Source organism: Peromyscus californicus, unplaced genomic scaffold, assembly GCF_007827085.1.
Source record: "Peromyscus californicus insignis strain IS unplaced genomic scaffold, ASM782708v3 Scaffold_21__1_contigs__length_65335640, whole genome shotgun sequence".
Lineage (NCBI taxonomy): Eukaryota > Metazoa > Chordata > Mammalia > Rodentia > Cricetidae > Peromyscus > Peromyscus californicus.
Genome location: NW_026294514.1, coordinates 38897978 through 38911259, shown reverse-complemented (window position 1 = coordinate 38911259; position 13282 = coordinate 38897978). Strand labels below are relative to the sequence as shown.

At 45.9% G+C, this 13282-nt stretch overlaps 1 protein-coding gene and 1 long non-coding RNA gene across 26 annotated transcripts in view; one reads left to right on the top strand and one right to left on the bottom strand.

Moving 5' to 3' along the window:
• Dlgap1 (DLG associated protein 1) overlaps positions 1-13282 on the top strand; it is an 823903-nt gene that overhangs the window by 734703 nt on the left and 75918 nt on the right. The gene's annotated exons all lie outside the window — the stretch shown is intronic.
• On the bottom strand, positions 5146-10568 carry LOC128117790 (uncharacterized). Its single transcript, XR_008220905.1, has 2 exons — positions 8180-10568; positions 5146-5247 (listed from the first exon to the last, which is right to left on the bottom strand). It is a non-coding gene; the product is annotated as an uncharacterized LOC128117790 (long non-coding RNA).

The following is a 13282-nucleotide window of genomic DNA, read 5'->3' as shown; positions in this document are numbered from 1 at the left end:
GACTGTTTACCGCTCCAGTTGGTGGTGGGAACTGGGAGAATGGAGCCAAGAAATGAGGCAGACTAAAGTCTCATCCAACTGCCAGCTTTATTCAGAGCATCAGACAATTTATACTCTGAAGGTTAGGAAAAGTCACATGTGTAAAAGTGTCCAGCCACATGGGCAAGCCACACATAGCAGGGGACTGCACACAACGGAACATGTTTTTCCATAGAGACATATAAACAAATAACAATAGCCAGTTGTAAGGAACACTCTGAAGTAAATTCAGTCCTATCCGATCCACCTAGGAGGGGCACAAAAGCATAATCCAAGAACAATTCCATGTTTTCAAAGAAACCAAAGTCACAAGACTTGTCTTGGTTTCTTGGGAGTTTTTTTTTACAAGCACTCAGAAATCTCACATGACTCCATTCTTGGACCATGTTCTGTTCTGACAGCTGACCATGATAGCATAATTTGAGTCAGTACTCTATGATAAACAGTTGTATAAACATCACAATGTATGACTGAGTAGAATGTAAAATAAAACAAGAGAACTCATGAAGAAATTCAGGCCATATCCTCAATATAATTCACATAGGTCTAGGTTTTAGTCATGCAATGTTAGGGTATTCCATAGAAATAAGAAATTGTGTTCTGTAACATGAATCTTAGATCTTATAATAAAAAACCCAGAGCCAGATATTGGGGTAAAAGCTGAAAGATCAGAGAAGCAGATCAAACCAGCCACAAGTTCTTACCTCTACGAAATCCTCAGCCTCAAGAGAGCAAGTTCCTGTTTCCTTGTGCCTTATATACCTTTCTGTGTCCTGCCATATTACTTCCTGGGATTAAAGGCGTGTATCACCACTGCCTGGTTCTGTTTCTCTCATGTAGCCCAAGTGTGGCCTTGAACTCACAGAGATCCAGAGGGATCTCTGACTCCCGAGTGATAGGATTAAAAGTGTGTGCCACCACTGCCTGACCTCTATGTCTAATTTAGTGGCTGGCTCTGTCCTCTGATCCCCAGGTAAGCTTTACTGGGATACATAATATATCACCACAGTGTTGTTAACTCAGACGGAAGTGTATTTGGCATGTGCGAAGCCCAGGGTTCAACCCCCAGTAACCCTCCTTCCAGAAGAATTGTAGAAGGGAGGGATGGAGGAAGGAGGAGGAATGAGATGAACTGAACTATGAAGAAGTAAAGGATGGAGTTGAGAGGTAGAAAGCTTTGTCCTTATGTGTGAAACCTTGGACTTAATGCCCAGCACCTCATAAACAAACAAACAAAACAGATTATAGCCAACGATGAGTTTAATCAAAATGGAAAGTCCAAAACTGTCTTTCATCCTTTAGTAAAACAAAGGAGAATGGGACTGCAGAGGTGGTCCCCAGCCCCCACTCTGGGGCTCACAACCTTCTGCAGCTTCAGCTATAGAGACTCTAACACTTCCGACCTCTGAGGGTCTCTGAACTCATGTGTACGCACCCTCACACAAACACACACACACACACACACACACACACACACACACACACACACACAATTAAAAACAAAATAAGTCTTTAAAAAATAAAATAAAGAGAGGCTGAGAGGATGTCAAAAACCGCACATATATTAGAAGGTTGTGTTGTGTTGTTTTTTTTAGCACAGGGTCTTGCTGTATAGCCCAGGCTAGCCTCTAACCATGAGTACATGTGAATGTCAAGGAATACACAAATAAATTAGAAAAATTCATTAAAGATGTTTAGAATTAGGCATTCAGGGTGGTACACAACTTCAAAACCAGTACTCAGGAGGTAGAGGCAGGCAGACCTCTATGAGTTCAAGGATAGCCTAGTCCACACAGCCAGTTCCGAGCCAACTAGGCTACATAGTAACACCCTGTATCTAATTAATTAATTTAATTTAAAAAGAAAAAAGCTGGACATAGTGGCACACTCCTTTAATCCCAGCACTAGGGAGGCAGAGGCGGGTGGATTTCTGAGTTTGAGGCTAGCCTGGTCTACAGAGTGAGTTCCAGGACAAAGAGAAACCTTATCTCAAATAAATAAATAAATAAATAAATTAGAAAATCTGATCAATGCACAATCAATAAACTAATTACACATTATATTTACATTAAATAATTATATATATATATAATATATATATAATATATATATATAAATCATAGATGAAGTTATAAACTGATATAGGACCTCAACTGTAATAAGCCCTTATAAAGACTTCTTTTAGAGAATATCATAAAGCAAGTGTAATGGCACACACCTATAATCCCAGCACATAGAGGCAAGAGGATTAGAAACTCAGGGTCATCATGGTTAGTTGGTGAGTTTGAGGCCAGCCTGGGCTATGAGACTCTCTCTCGAAGTGCGGTTAAGAGCACTTACTGCTGTTCCACAGGACCTGGGTTCAATCACCAGCACCCACACGGCAGCTCACAGCCACCTCTAACTCCAGTTCCAGAGTATCTGACACCTTCTCCTGGCCCTCACAGGCACCAAGTACACACGTGATACACAGACATACATGCAGACAAAACACTCCTACATATGAAATGAAACAAATAAATCTAAAAAAAAAAAAATTTAAGATTTATTTTGATTATGAGTTTTGGAGATTTCAGTCCAAGGTCATTAGGCTCCAAATTTGGGAGAATGTGGTAAGAAAGAAAATAACCATGGGAAGCACATGCCGGAGCAAATCCATTCACACATGGCAGCTAGGAAATAAGGAGATAAAGGAAGGGACTGGAGTCTTGCTGTCCCTTCAAGGGCACCCCAGGGACCTAATGTCCCCCACTCGATCCCACCTCCCAATTTCACCACAGTCTGCCTTTAACTCTGAGATGGAGAGAGAAAAAAAGCTTAGCTCTCATCTCAGAAAAAGGAAAAAACAGTTTATTCTGGAGCCACACCCGAGTGACCATGTCTGGGAACACCTATTTAGGTCACCCCCAACATCACGTTCAAATGCAGTAACAGGTTCCTGGAGTTTTGTAGTGACAGAACAAAGAAAGCCAAACACTTCTAAGGAACACCGGTGGGCACCTCAAGTGGACATTTCACGGAGCAGCCTCTGCCACAGACTCCAGTGCCATCTGATGACACTGTTCACTTCGGGGACTGGTGGAAGCCCGGGTCTGTTCTTACATTCCAAAGAATTTACCTAATAGTGACAGGATGTTAGGTCACCCACAGACTGGCAATAAACGGTTAATTAAGGGTCTATGTAAGATAGGTAGCTCAAGGTATTTGGCTCCGGATTGTCAACATTCCAACCTCTCTGTCCAGTCACTGGAGTTCGCGTCAGCCTTTGCGACTGTCAATGTAGGTACAGCTTCCTCCAGGAACTTAAGCTCACAGAGACTGTGACACTCCAGATCCAAATTGCAACACCCAAAATCATGAACATGTCAGCTTTCCTAAGATTTACCTATAAGTTCAGTGTGATCTCAATTAAAAGCCTAATTATCTTTTGTTGTTTAGTTTTGCTGAATATAGCCAAAGTACTTCTTGTTTTTTGTTGTTGTTGTTGTTTTGGGTTTTGGGGGGTTTTTTGTTTTGTTTTGTTTTTGAGACAGGGTTTCCTTATATAGACTGGACTGGCCTTGAACTCACAGAGCTCTGCCTACCTCTGCCCTTTGCCTCTGCACTGCCCCCTGCCCCTGCCCCCTGCCCCTGCCTCTGCCCTCTTCCCCTGCCCCCTGCCCCTGCTCCCTACTCCTTGCCCTCTGCCCCTACTCCCTGCCCTCTGCCCCTACTCCCTGCTCCCTGCCCCTGCTCCCTGCCCCCTGCCCCTGCTCCCTGCTCCCTGCTCCCTGCCCCTGCCCCTACTCCCTGCCTCTACCTCCTGCGTTTTGGGGTTAAAGAGTGAACTACCATGCCCAGCTCAAGGTACTCTGAAATGACAAGATCATGCATCAAGACTTAAATCATCCTGTGATAATAAGATGTGTGGGCACAAGGACAGGGCAGTGGCCAGCCTTAAGAATCTGCTCTGCAGAGCAGAGGGGAAGGGGGCGGCATCACACCAGGGGTCCTGGTCGGGAGCGGCTGCTTTGACAAAGACCGGAGGGAGGACAGAAAGGAAGGAAGGAGGGAAGGAAGTTAGATGGGACCTTTGTAGAACTCCAGATTCTCCAGAGAAGCAGAAACAGATAGAAGATAAGAAAGGACGGGGCCGGGCGGTGGTGGCGCACGCCTTTAATCCCAGCACTTGGGAGGCAGAGCCAGGTGGATCTCTGTGAGTTCGAGGCCAGCCTGGGCTACAGAGTGAGTTCCAGGAAAGGCTCCAAAGCTACACAGAGAAACCCTGTCTTGAAAAACCAAAAAAAAAAGAAAGGACGGGGGCATGAGGAGAAGAGAGGAGGGAGGGAGGGAGGGTGCGAGGGAGGAGGACAAACTATAAAGAATTGGCTCACACAGTTAGAGGCTGAGACAGCTTCAGCTCGGGAAGCCGTGTGAGCCAGTGCACAGTGGGGCTCTGAGTCCAAAAGCCTGGGGAAAAAAAAAAAAGGAGAGGTAATGGTAATTCTAATCTGACCAGCTCCAGGCTCCACACACAAGAAAAGCCAATGTTTCTGCTGAGTCCAAAGGCTGGAAAAACTGATGTCCCACCTCAGCCAGTCACATAGAGGTTTGTTGGCGTGTGTGTGTGTGTGTGTGTGTGTGTGTGTGTGTGTGTGTGTGTGTGTGCGTGTAAACATGCCATGGTGTGTACGTAGAGGTCAGGTTGTGCACAGACCCACACACGTGTGCATCTAACACCCACACCCACCAAACCACACACACACACACACACACACACACACACACACACACACCCCTTAAAAAATAACTAGCAAGAAGGAAAATTACTCGTGTCAGTAGTAATTCAGACACGTTGAAACCACAGTGAAATTCCTTTACTCCCAGTCAGTAAGAGGCCAGCAGCAGACGCACTGAAGGGGACAGTGGCGGGAACGGCCGAACCCTCCGCCGGAAGTAGAACTTGATAGACGCATTCTTGGGAAAATCTTCTGGCATTGTGAAGAAACTCACAACCTTCCATCCAGAAACTCCCTAGAAAATGGTTTTCTCCTGTGCCAGGACACAGGCAGTATCCACGGTGTTCCAGCGTCCCAAACACTGGAAACAACTTGTCAGGTGAGAAAATTGCCATTCAATTTAAAAATTTTATTTGACTTTAGTTTCAATTGTACAGTCAGGGAAAGCTTCATTCCCCGGAGCGGAAGTATTCCAGTGAGCAGAACAGGGCTGAAGGAAACAAAGAAATGAGCTGTTCACCTTAAAGATACTTTCCGAGGAGGCGGGAGAGGTGGTTCAGCAGTTAAGAGCATTTATTCGTTGCTTTTGCAGAGGACCTGGGTTAGGTTCCCAGCACCCACATCATGGCTTAGAACCTCCGTAACTGCAGGAGATCCAATGCCCTCTGCCGACCTCTGTGGGCATCAGGCATGCGCATGGTGCACACACATACACGCAGACAAAACATTTAGACACACAGATAAATAAATAAATATAATAATAATAATAAAAGGTTCTTTCCTAGTAAGGCAGAGGGTGAGTCTTAAAATCTGTGAAATCAGGGTGGTGAGTTTCCTGCAAAAGTGTGCTATAGCTCAGAGAAAATGACACAGCGGAATGGAACCTGCCAGCTGGGCCAAGCTGTCAACTTTGAAATCCCAGAGGCCTGCCCAGCCCTTCCGGTTTCCTGGAATGCTGTTCTTGTGGGGGAGGGGGGGCAGGGGAGGGTCCTCCTTCCCCATCCCTGTCATGTGGTGGCTGAGGAAAAGCCCTGCCACATCCGTGGGGAAGCTGGAGTAACCCTCATCCTCCACCAGGGGCCAGAGAAACAGAACGACCTATGCAAAGACATACACATGCCAGGCTAAGCCCCAAAGTCGAGGACACATGGTGGCGGTGCCCAGGGGCAGGCTGGCTCAATTATTGCTACCAGGTTACGAGAGCCCGCTGCCATCCGACAGCCCAAGGCTGACGCACTATGACACAGGCCAGGGGTCAACAGGCTTAGTTGTGTGTCATGAGACAGAGGTGACTCAAGAGGAGACTGTTGTCCCCAACACTGGCATTGGCTTCATCTCAAACACTGTCACTCACCCAGAAAAGACCTCAGCCTGCCTTAATTCCGCTGCTGGAACCATGGAATGTGGCAGCAGCTGTCACGGTGGTGATGTGGAGGCCCAGCCGAGGTAGAGGGAGGAAAAGTACCAACCCTTGGAGTCAGAGGAGTGGAGTGAGTTGTGAGGAGACTGTCTGTCACAACTGCCACCCATCCAGGTCCAGTTGCATTCCACCTTACTGAAGAAAGCTCCGTTAGGTGGAAGCCAACGCCTTTTGCAGCGGGGCCCTGATGTATTTTAGCTGCTAATACTGAGTTTTTTTACACATGTGTGAGCTTCGGAGTCTCTATGGTTAGGGGCTGTGACTCATTTGCCTGGCAGGTGCAAGGCTTTTGGAGCTCAGCATCACAGAAAAGGAGGAGGAAGAGAGGGAAGGAAAGAAAGAGAAAGGGAGAGGGAGAGAGAGAAAAGAAAGAATATTAGATCCCTTATGTATATATCTGTCGGGATTATGGATTCATATGAAGCTTGGGAATTGAGGGCTAGTCTTGGCCTGTTCAAGAATAGTTACCAACTATAGCTACTTACAGTAGTATTAACCTCTCCTCTCTAAGCCTCGCACAAAAGAGCTTTCACAGAGAGTGCCCGTGTAACCCTCACGCCTCCATCAGGGTAGCACTTTCGGCATGCCCCACCGTATGAACGAGAACACGGAGCCTGAGCACCTGGCATCACCCAGCTGACGTGAAGCAGCTAGTGCAAATATTCAAATCAATGTCTGTGTGATGCAGCCTCCAGGCCAGGGCCAAAGAGATGACCTCATGTGGGTGTTGAAAGTGAGTGTGGTATCTTTCCAACCAGCCAGGCAATGATTGCATCAGGCAGCAGGGAGAGGGGACAATTGAGAGGAAATGTCCCTTCTGCCTGGACTGCTGGGACAGATACAGCACGGGGTGGGGCTGTCACTAGGATGGAATCTGACTAACAAGGTGAAGACACAGGGAAGAGGGCAGAGACTGTGGATGCTCTCCCTCCTGAGCCCATCGTTGAGAAAAATAACTTGGCCTGTCTTCTCAAATTCCAAGGCAACCATAAATCCTGAAACAAGCTGTTTAACTGTATATCCAATGGGAACACATGTACCCAACACACCACACACACACATGCACACACACCACATTCATACACATACCACACACATACATACACAAACCACACACACTCATACAAGCACACATACCACACACAGACATACACATATCACACCCATAACACACCACATAATACCACACACCATACATATATACATGCATACACACACATATACCAAACACCACAGACACACACACACATTACATACACATACCACACATGCCACACACACCACATATACATACACACATACCAAACACATCACAGACGCACAAACATTACATACTCCACACAATACTCCACACACACACGCCACACTCACACATACCCCACACACCACACACACATGCACACACACACACACACACACACACACACACACACACACACACACCACATACTCCACACACACATGCCACACTCACATATACCCCACACACCACAAACACACACACACACACACACACACACACACACACACACACACTCCTCCTTAGTGGCTGTAGCTATGAATAAGTCATCTACATACTGGAGCAGGGTGCTTTATGGATATTTTTGTCTAAATTCCAACAGATCTGGACTCGGGGCTTTATTAAACAATGCTGGTGAGGTTTTTACCCCTTTGTCTTGGTCTGTTTCACTCTTGTCTGTTACTCTAAGTGCAGAGATCACCACACGGAGAGTGTCCCCGTCTGTCTCCCGCTGAATCTTGGCTATTGTGAACTTTCTCAGCAATTTCCAGAAGTTGAGACCTATTCATCCCCTTCAAATCCCTCTAATTTCTGGAGCTTTCACCTTATGTCTGGGGCCAACTGTGTGACAAAGGCAGTAATATTGGCTTCTTGGTCTTTGGAGGCATCTTGGTCTAGGAGAGTAAATACCCGACATGTTTCCTGCAGCCTTTCCAGAAACCCAGTACACAATTCATCAGGTCCTGGGGTAGCTGGACTTACCTTGGATAAGCTGGTAATCCTCCTAATCATGTCTAGTCAAAGATCATCCCATGTTCTCTGGCCTTAAAAGAGTTTCCAACAGGCTGATAAGCTGTGGCTTCTCTGAAAACGGAGGACTTGAGGGTCTTCCAATTATGTATGTCACTGGTAGAGAAGGGGACATAAACCATGAACAGGGAAGAAGTTGAACCACTGCCCCACCCCACCGGCAGGGCTGCCCCTGGAGGAACTACTTTCTCCTTCCTGAGGCACAGCCAGGGGCTTAGAGCAGGCCCAGGAAGGGCAAAGGGAGTGTGCAGCTCCAGGAACTATGTCCTCCGCCCTGTGCGCACTCTCCTGAGAAGGCAGGGAGCCCCTGGAGGAAAGGCCCGGCCCCTCCCCACCTCCACATAGGAAACAGGACCTGGACCTGAGACCACAAGGAGGAGTTCTGTGACAGTGATGGGGAAGGGGGCGGGGTGGGGGGATAGGAGTGGGGTTTGTTGGTTTTAGGTTTCTCTGGGCAACCTGGCTGGGCCAAAAAGAGAGTCCTCGACAATAGGGCACAGGTCTTAAGCCAAGGGGGGAGGGACTTGCCCCAGAGAAAGCTGTCGGTTATTTCAGGGAAAATGGTGGCCACCACTGTAGCTCAGGAAGCTGCAGGCACCTCTGTAGCAACTCTGGTAGGCAGCCCCCACAGAAGGGGGGTGTCTGTGGGAGTCTCTACAAATGCTACAGCTGACCGAGCAACATCCACAAGAGGCAAGAAAGAGATCCAGCTGAGCATGACTTAGTTAGCTGGTGCTGGTTCACACTTCCAGAACCTGACACCAGGTGGTTTATTTTAGACAAATTTAAGCACAACACAATTTTGGGGGGGGGGAAAAAGAGTTTCCTGATGACAGTTAACTCAATCCCGTGTGTACAGCAAAGCTTAAGACGTATTTACTCTTAAGATTCTTTACAAAGTACATATGGCATGTCCATAAAGATGGGTTCTGTTGACTTAGAAACAATCCTCAGGATAAGGGCGTAGGGAGAATGACTGAGGTAAACATAATGCCTGTGAGAGTCAGGATTGGCCTGGCCCTGAGATAACACAAAAGTTAACTAGGTTGTAAATTACAAGTGACATTTCTCCTAAGGATGATTTGAATGTGAGGCCTGGCCCCTCAGATAGCAAAAGATCACCAGATCGTAAACTACATCTATTCCCAGCATTCCCAGTGGAAGACAGGTACATATTTCCTTCCCTTGAGGAGACTAGCTTGCATGTTTAATTTTTCCTGGTGTCCCCAGTGTTTATCAGTGTGCACAAGGACCTCTTGCCCTCTACAGGTGTTACAGTGCAAGTGGCCGGATCGTCATAGCCTGCAGGAAATAGTGCACTATTTGGGGGTCAATGGCAGCTGCAGTCTCAGAAGGGCTCACTCCTCCTTCCATTTTGGATGTTTTCCCAACCAATAAAACTGATAGACACCCACCAAGAGACACACAGGGAGACATAGTCATACAGAAAGACACATAATAAATACAACCAGGGGTGGTTACCACACATTCGGACACTCAAACAGACCTGGGGATTCCAGTGATGTATCACATGGATCCTGAACACTGGATCTTTGGTCACATCCAATCTCCCCTCTTGTGTCCTAATCAGATGGTACCTCCTATAGACCAAACTTACCTCCTGAGGTGTTCAGACCAGATGACTTTGGATTTACCTTCTTTTGGGTGGCAGCATCAGGTAATCTGTAGAGCGCTTGGCAGCTAACAGCTGTCAGTCAGAGAATATAGTCTCAGGGCTGTCCAAGAAGTCGTCTCCAACTGGAACACTCTTCCCTGCTTCTGGGGGTCCTGAGGCCCCTAAGTGTCTGGGTCCAGTCTCTGGGACATCTCACTGGGGCTTCCAAAAAATGTTACAGGGAGCCCACCAAAGATGACCACTCAAACACAGTTTACAGTCAATTGAAAGTCTTTATTCTGCATGGCTAAAACTACACTCTGGTATTCAGGACCCAAGTGTAAAACCAAGTGTTTATGATAAGGGGTTTTTAAAGGCAAAAGCCATATCCTGGTATAGTTGCTTGGCAACTATAGGGAGAAGTTTTACACAAACAAAGCAGTTCAACAAAAGTTAAGTAGTTGGTGGTAGGGGGGACGGTCTGTACAAGCAGGCAGTTTAACAGAAGCTAAGATAAGCTAGTTGGGGCAGTTTGACTTTTCCATGGAATTCTCCACCCAGGAGATCAAATTCTCAGCAAAAATGAAAGATGGGGGGTGGGGGACTGGAGAGATGGCTCAGTGGTTATGAGCACTGACTGCTCTTCCAGAGGTCCTGAGTTCAATTCCCAGCAACCACATGGTGGCTCACAACCACCTGTAATGAGATCTGGTGCCCTCTTCAGGCCTGCAGGCATACATGCAGGCAGAACACTGTATACATAATAAATAAATCTTAAATTTAAAAAAAAAATGATGGAAGAACCCATGCACTGCCTTGCCCCATCATAGCAACTAGGTTTGGACTACATCTCTACTATATATATATATATATATATATATATATATATATATATATATATATATATATATATATATATATATTTATTATACATACAGTGTTCTGTCTGCATGCCTGCACTGCATGCCAGTAGAGGGCACCAGATCTCATTACAGGTGGTTGTGAGCCACCATGTGGTTGCTGGGAATTGAACTCAGGACCTCTGGAAGAACAGTCAGTGCTCTTAACCTCTGAGCCATCTCTCCAGCCCCAAGGTGTGTATTTCTATGTAACAATTCAGCCTCAAACTTGGCAATGTGAAACAACAGTGAACATTTTTTTGTTTTTTTTCGAGACAGGGTTTCTCTGTGTACCTTTGTGCCTTTCCTGGATCTCGCTCTATAAACCAGGCTGGCCTCGAACTCACAAAGATCCGCCTGCCTCTGCCTCCCGAGTGCTGGGATTAACAGAGGAAAAAAAAATTTTTTTTAATTAAAAAATTTTCTGCTCACTCCACATGCTATCCACAGATACCACCCCCCTCCTCCCACCCCAACAGCAAACATTTTATTAGTGACTGAGAACCAGGAATTTGGGGAGGGCTTTGGCTGGGTAGTCCTGGTTCAGGGTCTCTTTTGGTCTTACAGTCAATGGGAGCTGGAACATCTGGGAGCTGATCTAGTCTCACTTTGTAGACTCAGGGCTTCCCCACATGATCTTTCTCACAGGCCGACCTGGGCTTTCTAACAGCATGATGACCTCAGGACCACAGGACTGCTAGAATTTGCATTGCATGTTCTGCTCTAGCATCGAAAGCCATGTAGTGTATCTTCCAACTGTCTTAGTTACAAATTACAAATCTTCCTACATTCAAGATAGTATGTATAAGACTTCACTCTCTGTGTGTATAGGTTGCAGAGGTGGGGGAGAGGTAGGGTAGTGGGTGTTAAGAGACAGAACCTGAGACCAGTAACTCATGTGTCCTTCATACTTCATTCCTGATGGGAAATAGTAAGATTCTAGAATAAAAATTGACCAACTGAGTCATCAGACCAAGTCCAGCTCATTGGTAGAATGTATACCTATTGGTAGAATAGGCATACCTATATATTTACATATTAAATATAATTGTGCCAAAGCAACAATAGCCTGAATATTCTCACTACACACACACACACACACACACACACACACACACACACATGCACGCACGCGCACACACACACACACACACACACGCACGCGCACACGCACACACACACACACACACACACACACACAGAGGACAGGGAGGACAATGAAATCAGTTTTTGTTAAAGAGCCAGCTAGACTAGAGAAGATATAGACACTATTATCCTCAAAGTAGGAACTTGAGCACAAAGGGCTTTTATGGAGAAGGGAAGGAGGGAGTCAGGAACTCTAGGCTGAATGATTGCGTTATCCAGGTCATGCCCATCCTTCTCTTCTCTGGCCAGCATATGCCGTGGACCTTGACCCTCAGCGCTGGTTCTATAGTCCATTGCACAGATTACTTCTCTGGAAATTACACCCCACAGAACCTTACACGCTGTGTTACTAATGCACAGAACTCAAAAAAAAAAAAAAAAAAAACTAAAGAGTACATTCTGGTGTTAGCTGACTGTCTTCATATGGTTTGGAGACCATAAGTCTAAAGATTCTGTAGCACTGAGCATCTTAATCACTCAAGTGTGGTTTTAAAACTTGAAAGTGCCAAGCGAAAGGAGGGGAGGCAGCCTTACCAAGGACTGTTTTCAAAGGAATGCCAGCACACACCCAAAAGGAGTGATTTCTCTTTTATATTGTGGGTTATCTAAACCCACACTAGAGAGTAATAACATAGTCTGACCCTGACCACAGGGAATTCTTTTCTGTTGTAGACATGGGAAGGGAGAAGTGGAGAAGGGTCACGTGAACCAAAGTTACAGCTTTCTCTCCAAGTGGCTACTAATCCAGAAACTGAGGCCCGCATCCTGAGATTCTGGCATCTTTGGGATGCTATGTCAGCACAATGTGTTTGGAAGAATTCTCTTCTCTCCTCTCTCTCTCCTCTGTCTCTCTCTCTCTCTCTCTCTCTCTCGTGTGTGTGTGTGTGTGTGTGTGTGTGTGTGTGTGTGTGTGTGTGTGTGACATAGGACCTGTAGCCCAGGCTAGCCTGGAACTGTCTATGTAACCCAAGCAGTTCTCACAGTCACAATCCTCCTGCCTCAGCCTCTGGAGTGGTGGGATTGCAGGTGTGCACCACCATGATGTGCTCACTTTGAACCTTAAGAGGAAATCCAATTATTTCTCCAGTTAATAACAAATAACCACAAGACCATCTTTTTAGACATTTGGATGTGCTCAGGTAGGAATCCATTATGGATGCTGTTTGGTCTGTATACATGTGTTTTTTGAGCCCATCTTTTCTTTAATTTTATGAACTAATTATATTGTTAATAGTAATTATTATGTTATTTATTGATTTATTATATTATAGTGATTATATTAATTATGGATTATTTCATATAAACACAGTAATGGCATTCAGTTTCCTGGGTTCCCCCCCCATTTCCCATTGGTACTAGAGACTGAACCTAGGTCTTTAACCATAACAGGCAAAC